The sequence below is a fragment of the Callorhinus ursinus genome, unplaced genomic scaffold, assembly GCF_003265705.2.
Source record: "Callorhinus ursinus isolate GAN/ISIS: 27379988/994484 unplaced genomic scaffold, GSC_fseal_2.0 scaffold7, whole genome shotgun sequence".
Lineage (NCBI taxonomy): Eukaryota > Metazoa > Chordata > Mammalia > Carnivora > Otariidae > Callorhinus > Callorhinus ursinus.
Window position 1 is genome coordinate 17,990,842 of NW_027397069.1, and position 10,969 is coordinate 18,001,810.

A 10,969-nucleotide genomic window follows, 5' to 3' on the forward strand; every position below is an offset into this window, starting at 1 on the left:
TTCTTTAATGTTTTACCAGAGGAATTTAAGGCCATTTATATGAGTAAATGTTCACTGAGGAAAAGAAAATTTTCACATACTTTGAAAGGTACTGATTACAAGTTCTGAACTATTACTGACACCACAAGACCCAAAATGTCATTATGCCCCATTACATACATTTGAATGGCTTACAGAGTCAAGGAGACAAGTAACATCCTGTATCAGATGACCCCAGTGAATCAAAGGTAACATTTAAGTTTCATTTTTCTGTTCACTGCATGCTCTGAATTAAAGTTTATTCTGGTCCTTCCAAACAAACCATAAAAGTCAGCTTCTGAACTTTCAAATTGTTTCCAAATAATTTAATTGAGTCTTATAACAAACTCAAGAAAATTTATAGGGGTATAAAAATATTCAGACCCTAACAAGATATAGTTCGTGATTTTTGGCAACTAATAAAATATTAGCTGCATACAAACAGGCTTGAAGATAAAATCCATAGTGAGGATAAAAAAATCAATCAATAGAAATATATCCAGAAATAACACAGAATTAGTAAATTAAAAGTTACTGTAACTATACTGAATAGGTTTAAGATGGTAGAGAAATATAGATTTAGTATGTTAAGTAAGGAAGCAGAAGATATTTTAAAAATAACCAAATTAAAATTCTAGGGATGAAAAATATAATGTCTGAGATGACAAATGCACTGAAAATTACTGGTAGCAAATTAGACACTGAAGGAAAGAAGTTCAATTAGTAAACCTGAAGACAAAAGAAGAGAAAGTATCAAACTTGTAACTGAAAATAGAAAAAAATAGTCTGGAAGTAATAAAGTACTAGTATACTTTGGGAAATATTTAAGCAGACTGAAATATTAAAATGTTCTTAAATACTGCAAACATAATTGGAGTCCTTGAAAGGATAGCCCTGAGAAAGGAAGACATAAAAATATCTGAAGTAATAGCACCTGAGAATTTTCCAAATTGGTGAGAACTATAAATTCACACATCTAAGAATATTAATGAAACCCAAACACACACACACACACACACACACACACACACACGAAAAAACTACATCTAGGTAAATCATAATCAAATTGTTTAAAACAACCATGAAGAAGGTATCTTAAAAGTAGCCAGAGAATAAAGACACACTACATACAAAGAAACAAAGAATCAAATCAGAATTCTCAGAAACAAAACAAGGGGAGAAAACAGTGGAACAACATATTTAAAGTATTGATTGGAAAAATAAAACAAAACCATGGGCAACTTGTATCCTATACTTATAGACAGTATATTTCAAATACAAAGGTAAAGATATCTTAAGCATACAAATCTCGCAAGTTTGCTCAAGAGAAGACCTACACTACAAACAGGGATAGGAACAGAAAAGATATCAGACCAATATTTGATCTACATAAAGAAATGAAATGCAGCAAAGTAATAAACATGCAGGAATATATAAACCATGTATTTTTCTTATTGCTTAAGTATCTTTAAAATATAATTGACAGTTTCAAACAAAAGGAAAACGGTTTGCCTTCTGGAAGGCAGAATTTGCAACCAAAGAACTTACATAGTTAGTTGAAGGGATTTTCAAATAAAGTGTTGAAGATGCATGATTTCTTTGCTCACAATAAAAGGTGAGAGTTCAGACATAAACTTATGAAAGAACCATTAAACAAAAAAGAACAAGGACTGGGTGATTTTTGAAAAGTCTCAGCCTCCGGTTTGATAGAAGATGTTAAGTGGTCAGACATGGCTGCCCAAAAGGGCACAGAAAAAAACAAACATAACAAACAAACAAACAAAACCAAGTGTGTCATTGAACTTTTTGCTGTAACTAAATTCAAAACTTCAGTACATTTAGTCACACAAAGTGCCCTTTCAAGACATTAAGGGTAAAACTTCTCAGCCAGACCTGAGAACTTCTAGGAAGATTAAGAAAATTTTCTCTCAGCCAACACAGCAGGAGGCAAAGGTAGAGAAAAGATCATCTCTCTCTCTTTTTTAATCTGAAGTAATCTCTATGCCCAATGCGGGGCTCCAACTCATGATCCCAGGTGAAGAGTCACATGCCCTACTGACTGAGCCAGCCAGGTGCCCCATCTCTCCCTTTTTTTTTTAATTAATTAAATTACAGACTTTTTAAATTTCACCAGATATCCCAAGGATGTCCTTTTCCTAGTCCAGGACCCAACCCAGGATTCCACATTGCATTGATTTTCAATTGTTTTTAATTAAAAATGTATATATTTAAGGTATACACCATATATTATAAAGCTATAATAATCCAAACAGTCTAGTACTGCAAAAAAACAGATACATAGGGGGCGCCTGGGTGGCTCAGTTGGTTGGGCGACTGCCTTCGGCTCAGGTCATGATCCTGGAGTCCCGGGATCGAGTCCCGCATCGGGCTCCCTGCTCAGCAGGAAGTCTGCTTCTCCCTCTGACCCTTTCCCCTCTCGTGCTCTATCTCATTCTCTCTCTCAAATAAATAAATAAATAAATAAAATAGATACATAGGCCAGTGGAACAAAACAGAGAACCCATAAATAAACCAAAGCATATAAGGCCAACTAATTTTCAAGAAAGGATTACCTTACAGTGATTTGTGGGTGTGGATTTTCTCTAATGGAAAGAAACTGAAAATACATGTAAGACACAAGTTCTTGAGAAAATCATTATCAGCAGAACCACTTTCAGCTTGGAATGAAGGACAGAGTACAAAATGCAAGAGGCTTTCGGACCGTACATTTTACTGGAAACACATTCTACCTTTTATGCAAAAAAGGACAACACAAAACATCAAGAGCTAAAGAAACTTGATTCCCAGGACTTAAAACCTAATTTAGAAAGAGCCAACTTTCTGTTGGCTGGATTTCATAACTGTTGTGGTTTCCTGATTCATTTTTTACCTTTCATTCTTCCCTTTTTGAATTATAATGACCATAATTGTTGTCCTATGCCTTTCCATCATTATTTATTTTGGCATTTTGAGACAGATGACTTGTCTCTATAGATTCAAAGTTCTACAGAGAGAGGATTTGTGCTCTATCAGCTGCACTTAATAGATTACAGCAGGAACTTCATCCCTACCTGAATCTGATTTGGATTTTGGACTTTATACTGACAAAATAATGAGATCTGGTTGCATGTAATGAAATTTTGAACTTTGAGTTGATGCTATAATGGAATTATATTTTTGAGAAACTTGGAAAGAGATGACTGTATTTTGCATTTTAGAGAGAGGACAATTGTGGGCCCATAGGGTAAACTGTGGTAGGCAGGATTCTAAGGTGGCCCACGAGGTTTCCAAACCCTAATGCATATATCTTGTGTGATCTCCTCCCCTTGAGAGTGGACAGGACCTTGAATATGATGGGATTTTGGCTCTCTAGATTAGTTTACCTCCACCAGCAAAGGTGATGAGATGGCCACTCCAATGAAAACAAGATGTTATATAGGATTTATTCATATTCTTTTCTGGGTTTTTGCTCTCCTGTGTCCTCCATTACCTGTTTTACCTGTTTGTCCATTTACCTATCTATCTACCAATCATCTATCTATCTATCTATCTACCTAATATTGCTCTTTAGCTAAATGCTTATTGAAGAATCTAATTACCCTGGAGCTTTGATGATCTTTCTCTCATTATTCTACCATTTTTCTCAGAGCTGGCAAACACAAAATATACATTTTTTGTAATCTCTGTTGGGACAGGAGGTAATTAGAGAAGGTTTTCTTCTTTAAGTTTTTCCTTTCCTCCCCACAGTTCTTATACTTGCTCATTCCGGCTTTTTTCAAGATAAAGATAATAAGTTTTTCAAGATACAGTTTGCTCAGTTAACCTTCTTTGTGTTTCTATAAACTGTACAGTTTGGAGCTGTGTTGACGTGCACTAAGCCTCATGTATTCTGATAAATATTCACTTCCTATCAGCATTTTAATGTGATGAGCACTATTCTTTCTGTTGTAATACTTCTTATTTTTTTTCTGGCCATTTGTGGTTTGCTCATCTCTTCAATTTTTCTCAGAAGGAACACTTTAGCTCTGCATTTACCCTGTGATTTTACACTTTCAGGCAAATAAATTTTGATGTTTCCATTGTGATACCACTATATAAGTGCTACAATTTTCAATTTTAAATACTTTATAATTCTGACTTTAGTTACTGCTAATATATTTTACAGGATTTTTTATATTATGATTTTTACTCAACAATCCTGGTCCAAAAGTATATTTCTAATTTGCACATTTCCCATACTCAGATTTTTGTTGTGAATAAACAGCTCAGTGTCTGAGACATATCCAAACATCTGGCCACTTACTTCAGATCAATTCAGAGGCTGCACACTAAACCATGGAGCAGAAACATGATTTATGAGAAAAACCCAAGTAAAGGATTATATTTTTGACCATGGTTTAATGGGAAATTTATCTAATCATTAAGAACTTCTCTTTTGCAAGAAAAAGTACAAACATTCATTTTGAATAACAGCTGAGGTTATCAAAATTTGTTTTGCAAGATTATGATTTGGGGTAAATAAGAAAGCAAATGTAAAATGGCAAATGTAGATGTCAAATCAGTCAATTTAGGGTTTACTTAAAGGAAACTATTAACTTCTCAAGTATTTAAAGTGTTTTAAAGCTTTATAAATCAACTCAGTTTAAATCATGCCTTTAAAAAGAAGACAAAAAGACAGATAGTGATACATACATATACACTCATTATGATTTTTAAAGATTGTATAAGCATGGATGGCATTAGAAGGCAGAAGGCATTATAAAGCATGAGGAAAATGTAGCATTTGTTTCCATTAGCAAATGCATAGGAGAGGAGCCAAATATCATGCCTTAAATTTCTAAAAGAAGCAAAAGATTATGATTATATATATATACAATCCTACTCTTCCCACACACTAGGGAAGCAATACTACCCCCCACGTGCATACACAAACACACAGAATGATTGGAAAGAACCTAAAATTCAAAGGTTTAAATAGGTTGCTGAAGTCATATAAGCTACTTTGTTTTGCAATAGAATTTTGATGGACCTAGTTTTTTCCAACTGCAAATATATGTTCTTTTTTTTTTTAAGATTTTATTTATTTATTTGACAGAGAGAGACACAGTGAGAGAGGGAACACAAGCAGGGGGAGTGGGAGAGGGAGAAGCAGGCTTCCCGCTGAGCAGGGAGCCCAAGGCGGGGCTCCATCCCAGAACCCTGGGATCATGACTTGAGCATGAAGGCAGACGCTTAACAAATGAGCCACCCAGGTGCACCGCAAATGTATGTTCTTATTTAGTCTGCTATATTGCTTCCCTACATTACCATGACAAGATACATATTTTAGTAAAAGAGAAAATATATATATATGAAATATGATAGCACCTTATAACTGAAGTGTGCACATTTTTTTAAATTTTTCTTTTACAAATATATTTTTAATCTCTGTCAGAAACATAAATTAGAATTAGCTACACTGACCTACTACCATCAGTCATAAAGGAAAATTTAGATATTTGAAAGTTTACAAAAGGTTAATTGAAATAATAAAATTATAATAATTGTCCATTTAATTGGCCTTAAGCAATTTAAGATTGGAAGCAATTATACGAGCTATGGAAATGAAATATAGTGTGAGCTTTGAAGTATGTATTGGCGTAATTATATAGAGCATCCATTTTTCTCCTATGTGGTGAACAGAAAGAATGAGATAGAATTGCCTCAAAGGCAATTATTTTTCTTTAGCAAAACAGTGCTATGAGGGTTAATGAATCAAGAGAATAATATCTAGTAACTTATAAATGGAGGTACCAAGTTAAGGTTTTAATGTCATTTAATTGACCTAAACATAAAATGACTCTGCTATAGGTAGTGAACATAATTACAGAGCAGATGTAAGAGAATATGACTTTGGAAAATCCATTTCTGTGAAATTCAGTTTCTTGTTTTGTTTTGTTTCTGGAGAGAGAAAAAAAGAGAAAGGGAGAGAAAGAGAGAAAAAAATGAAACATGATATTCATTATATTACAAATAAACTTTTTCTTTAAGTTTCTCATTCAATTTCTTCAATATGTATCAAGGTACAATTACCAACAAATGACCAAGAAAGATTAAATTAAAGTGTTACTGGAGTAAAGTCATCTAGAGGCTAAATATACAAATAAAATATACATATAAAACCACACAAAGCAGGGATACAGTGTTTCTGAATTGAGTAATGAGGATTGGAAAATGCAATAAAAGACTTGATTTGGGCTGGGGATATTTCACTAGATAGAGCAGAAACTATAAAACAATTTCTTAGCTTACAGCTTTGAAGGAAAAATAAAGAAGACATGATTTTGTGTCCCAACTTTTAATAAAATCTAATGAAATACTCTGTATTTGAATCAAGAAAACCCCTTCAGATTTCTATATTTTGCCTCACTAGAAAATGACAGGCAATTCTATGTCCCAAAATGTTATATTTAGAATCTTGTAGAAAATGACATTTTTAAGTATATATACATCAGTATATACTAAATGTGTTTTACTGATACTCTTAGACCTATTTTATTAATATTAAATCACTTCCACAACTTTCATCATTGTGAACAGGTTATCTTTTCTACCTTCCACCTCTGCCCAAGGTAAAACAAAATTAGTCTATCCTTCCTTGTTGCCCATATTGCATGTTATTAATTAATATCCCTGATTTAGTAGCTATCACGTTTTACCTAAAGGTTTTCAACCTTCTGATAGTTCACGAACCTTTTGGGATCAAGACCATGTTATTTATTTTTAACTATATTTTAATAATGAGAAGCATGCCTACCTTATAAGGGGGTCACTGTAAATATTTATTAAAATAATCATATTTATTTTAACATCTTAATAACTACTTTATAATAACTATAATAACCAGTAGTTATTATAAACTAATATTATACTAATATTAGTTATTATACTAATTATATTATACTAAATATAAACATCATTTCTGGGTCCCCTGGCTGGCTGAGCCAGAAGAGCATGCAATTCATGATCTCAGGGTTGTGAGTTTAAGCCCCATACACTGGGTGTAGAGATTACTAAAAATAAATAAACTTAAAAAATAGTTTAAGAAATCATCTCTTATTTATAAATAAACACTGTAGATGTAAAATGTTATGCAACAAAAGAATAAGCTTAACTCACAGACACACATACACACACACTCATCATGTATTCTCCCATATTTGTTCATATTATTGTCTTTACATAGAATGCCCCCCTCTATTAATACATGGCAAAATTCTTCCATCTTTAAGGTTCCAGAAAAATCCATGAAATCTTTAGACTCACTGTTGCATTTTTTATGCATATTCTTCCTCCCCCCCTTTTTTTCATTAATATATTCTAGGATCTCACCAATAGTATCATTTAAGTTAAGACTTCACTGTCCTTTAAATTTCCCAAAAATTCTTAATATTTTTCTTGCTTTCTTTTTCTAACTTACTCCCTATATATCCAAACCTATCACAACTCCTCCTGAGTCTATCTCTCAATCAAAGATGTAATGGACCTATTATAAGATATAGCATATTTTTTTTTTTTTAAATCAAGGGGGAAATAAGCATGGGAAAAATAGCAGCTAGTTATCTTTTAGAAATCTACACTCTTTCCACCTATCACAACTATCTGTTGGAGTAACTGTCTCTAACAGTTTCCTAACTCTTTTTCCTGCCTCCATTTGTGGCCTACATAAGTGATTTAGGCCAGAAGTCAGCAAACTAATACCCACAGACCACCATAGGCCAACTGCCTGTTTTTGTACAGTTTGGAAGCCAGAAATAGTTTTTATATTTTTTCAAATGACTGGAAAATTTGGAAGGATCATACCTAGTGAAACATAGAAATATGAAATTTGGGACACCTGGGTGGCTCAGTCGGTTAAGTGTCTGCCTTCAGCTCAGGTCGTGATCCCAGGGTCCTGGGTGGAGCCCTGCAACTGGCTCCCTGCTTGGTGGGGAGCCTACTTCTCCCTCTGCCTGCCGCTCCCTCTGTGCTCTCTCACGCTCACTCTCACTCTCTCTCTCAAATAAAATCTTAAAAAAAAATAAATTATATGAAATACAAATTTCAATGTTCATACATAAAGTTTTATTGAAACATGGCCACACTTATTTACTTATTTATTGTCGTGGCTGACTTCTTGGCACAAGAGCAGAGGTGAAGATTCATGTCAGACCAACTCAGCAAAGATACACAGGCGGCAGTAAGCATATGAAAAGATGTTCAACATACATGTCAATAGAAACTGTACATTAAAATAGCAATGAGATACTATTAGACATCTATTATAATGACCAAAATCCAAAACACTGACAACCTGAAATGCTGCTGAGGATGTAGAGCAACAGAAACTGTCATTCACTGCTGGTGGGAATGCAAAATGCAGCCACTTTGGAAGATAAATTGGCAGCTTCTTATAAAACAAAACAGACTTTTCATAATCAAAAATCTCCCAAAAATCCAAAGTCCAGGGGCAGATGACTTCCTAGGGGAATTCTAACAGACCTTTAAAGAAGAGTTAATACCTATTCTTCTCAAACTATTCCAAAAAATACAAATGGAAGGAAAACAATCAAACTCATTCTACCAGGCCAGCATTACCTGACTACAAAATCAGACAAAGACCCCACAAAAAAACAGAATTGCACACCAATATCCCTGATGAAAATGGAGGAAAAAATTCTCAACAAGATACTAGCAAATCAAATCCAAAAGTACACTTAAAGAATCAGTCACCATGATCAAGTGGGATTTATTCCTGGGCTGCAGGGGGGGTTCAATATTTGCAAATCAATTAACATGATTCACCACATTAATAAAAGAAAGGATAACTATATGATCTTCTCAATAGATGCAGAAAAAGCATCTGACAAAATATAGCACCCATTTTTGATAAAAACCCTCAACAAAGTAGGGATAGAAGGAACATACCTCAACATCATAAAGGCCACATATGAAAGACCCACTGCTAATACTATCTTCAATGGGGAAAAACTGAGAGCTTTTCCTCTATGATCAGGAACAAGACAGAGATGTCCATCCTCACCACCATTATTTAACATAGTACTGGAAGTCCTAGCTTCAGCAGACAACAAAAGAAAATGAAAGGCATCCGAATCAGCAAGGAAGAAGTCAAACTTTCACTATTCCAGTTAATCTGATACTCTATGTAGAAAGCCAGAAAGACTCCACCAAAACCTTGCTAGAACTGATACAAAGATTCAGCAAAGTTGTAGAATACAAAATCAATATACAGAAATCTGTAGCATTTCTATACACCAATAATATAGCAGCAGACAGAGAAATCAAGGAATTGATCCCACTTACAACTGCACCAAAAACATAAGATACCTAGGAATAAACCTAACTAAAGAGGTAAAAGATCTCTTATCTGAAAACTATAGAATATTTATGAAAAAAATTGAAGAGGAAACAAAAAAAATGGAAAAACATGCCATGCTCCTGAATCAGAAGAACAAATATTGTTAAAATATCCATACTGCCCAAAGAAATCTACACATTTAATGCAATCCCTATCAAAATACCACCAGCATTTTTCACAGAGCTAGAACAAACAATATTAAACTTTGTATGAAACCAGTAATGACCCCAAATAGCCAAAGCAATCTTGAAAAAGAAAAGCAAAGCTGGAGGCACCACAATTTTGGACTTTAGGAAATATTACAAAGCTGTAGTGATCAAGTCAGTATGGTCCTGGAACAAAAACAGACACACAGATAAATGGAACAGAAAAGAAAACCCAGAAATGGACCCACAACCAAATGCTCAACTAATCTTTGACAAAGCAGGAAAGAGTATCAAATGGAAAAAAGGCTGTTCAACAAATGGTGCTGGGAGAACTGGACAGGAGCATGCAGAAGAATGAAACTGGACCATTTACACCTTACACACCAGACACAAAAATGATTTCAAAATAAATGAAATACTTAAATGTGAGACAGGAAACCATCAAAATCCTAGAGGAGAATACAGGCAGCAACCTCTTTGATCTCGGCCGTAGCATCTTCTTACTAGACATGTCTCTAGAGGCAAGGGAAACAAAAGCAAAAATGAACTATTCTGGACAGAGAAGGAAACAATCAACAAAACTAAAAGGCAGCCTTTGGACTGGGAGAAGATATTTGCAAATGATATGCCTGATAAAGGGTTAGTATCTAAAATCTATAAAGAACTTGTCAAACTTAACACCCAAAAAACAAATACTCTAGTTAAGAAACGGGCAGAAGACATGAATAGACATTTTTCCAAAGAAGACATCCAGATGGCCAATAGACACATGAAAAGATACTCAATATCACTCACCATCAAGGAAACAGAAATAAAACCATGATGAGATACCACCTCACATCTGTCAGAATGGCTAAAATTAACAACACAGTAAACAGCAGATCTTGGCAAGGATGTGGAAAAAGGGGAACCCTCTTACACTGTTGGTGGGAATGCAAGTTGGTGCAGCCACTCTGGAAAACAGTATGGAGCTTCCTCAAAAAGTTAAAAACAGAAGTACCCTACAATCTAGCAATTGCACTACTAGGTATTTACCCAAAGGCTACAAAAATAATGATTCGAAGGGGCATATGCACTCTGATGTTCATAGCAGCATTACCAACAACAGCCAAATTATGGAAGGAGCCCAAATGTCCATTGACTGATGGATGAATAAAGAAGAAATGGTACATATGCACAACGGAATATTACTCAGCCATCAAAAAGAATGAAATCTTGCCATCTGCAACAACGTGGATGGAGCCAGAGTATATTATGCTAAGTGATTAAGTCAGTGAGAGAAAGACAAATACCGTATGATTTCACTCATATATGGAATTAAAGAAACAAACAGATGAACATCGGGGAAGGGGAAAAAGAGAGAGAGGGAAGCAAGCAGTAAGAGATTCTCTTTATAGAGGCTTTATTT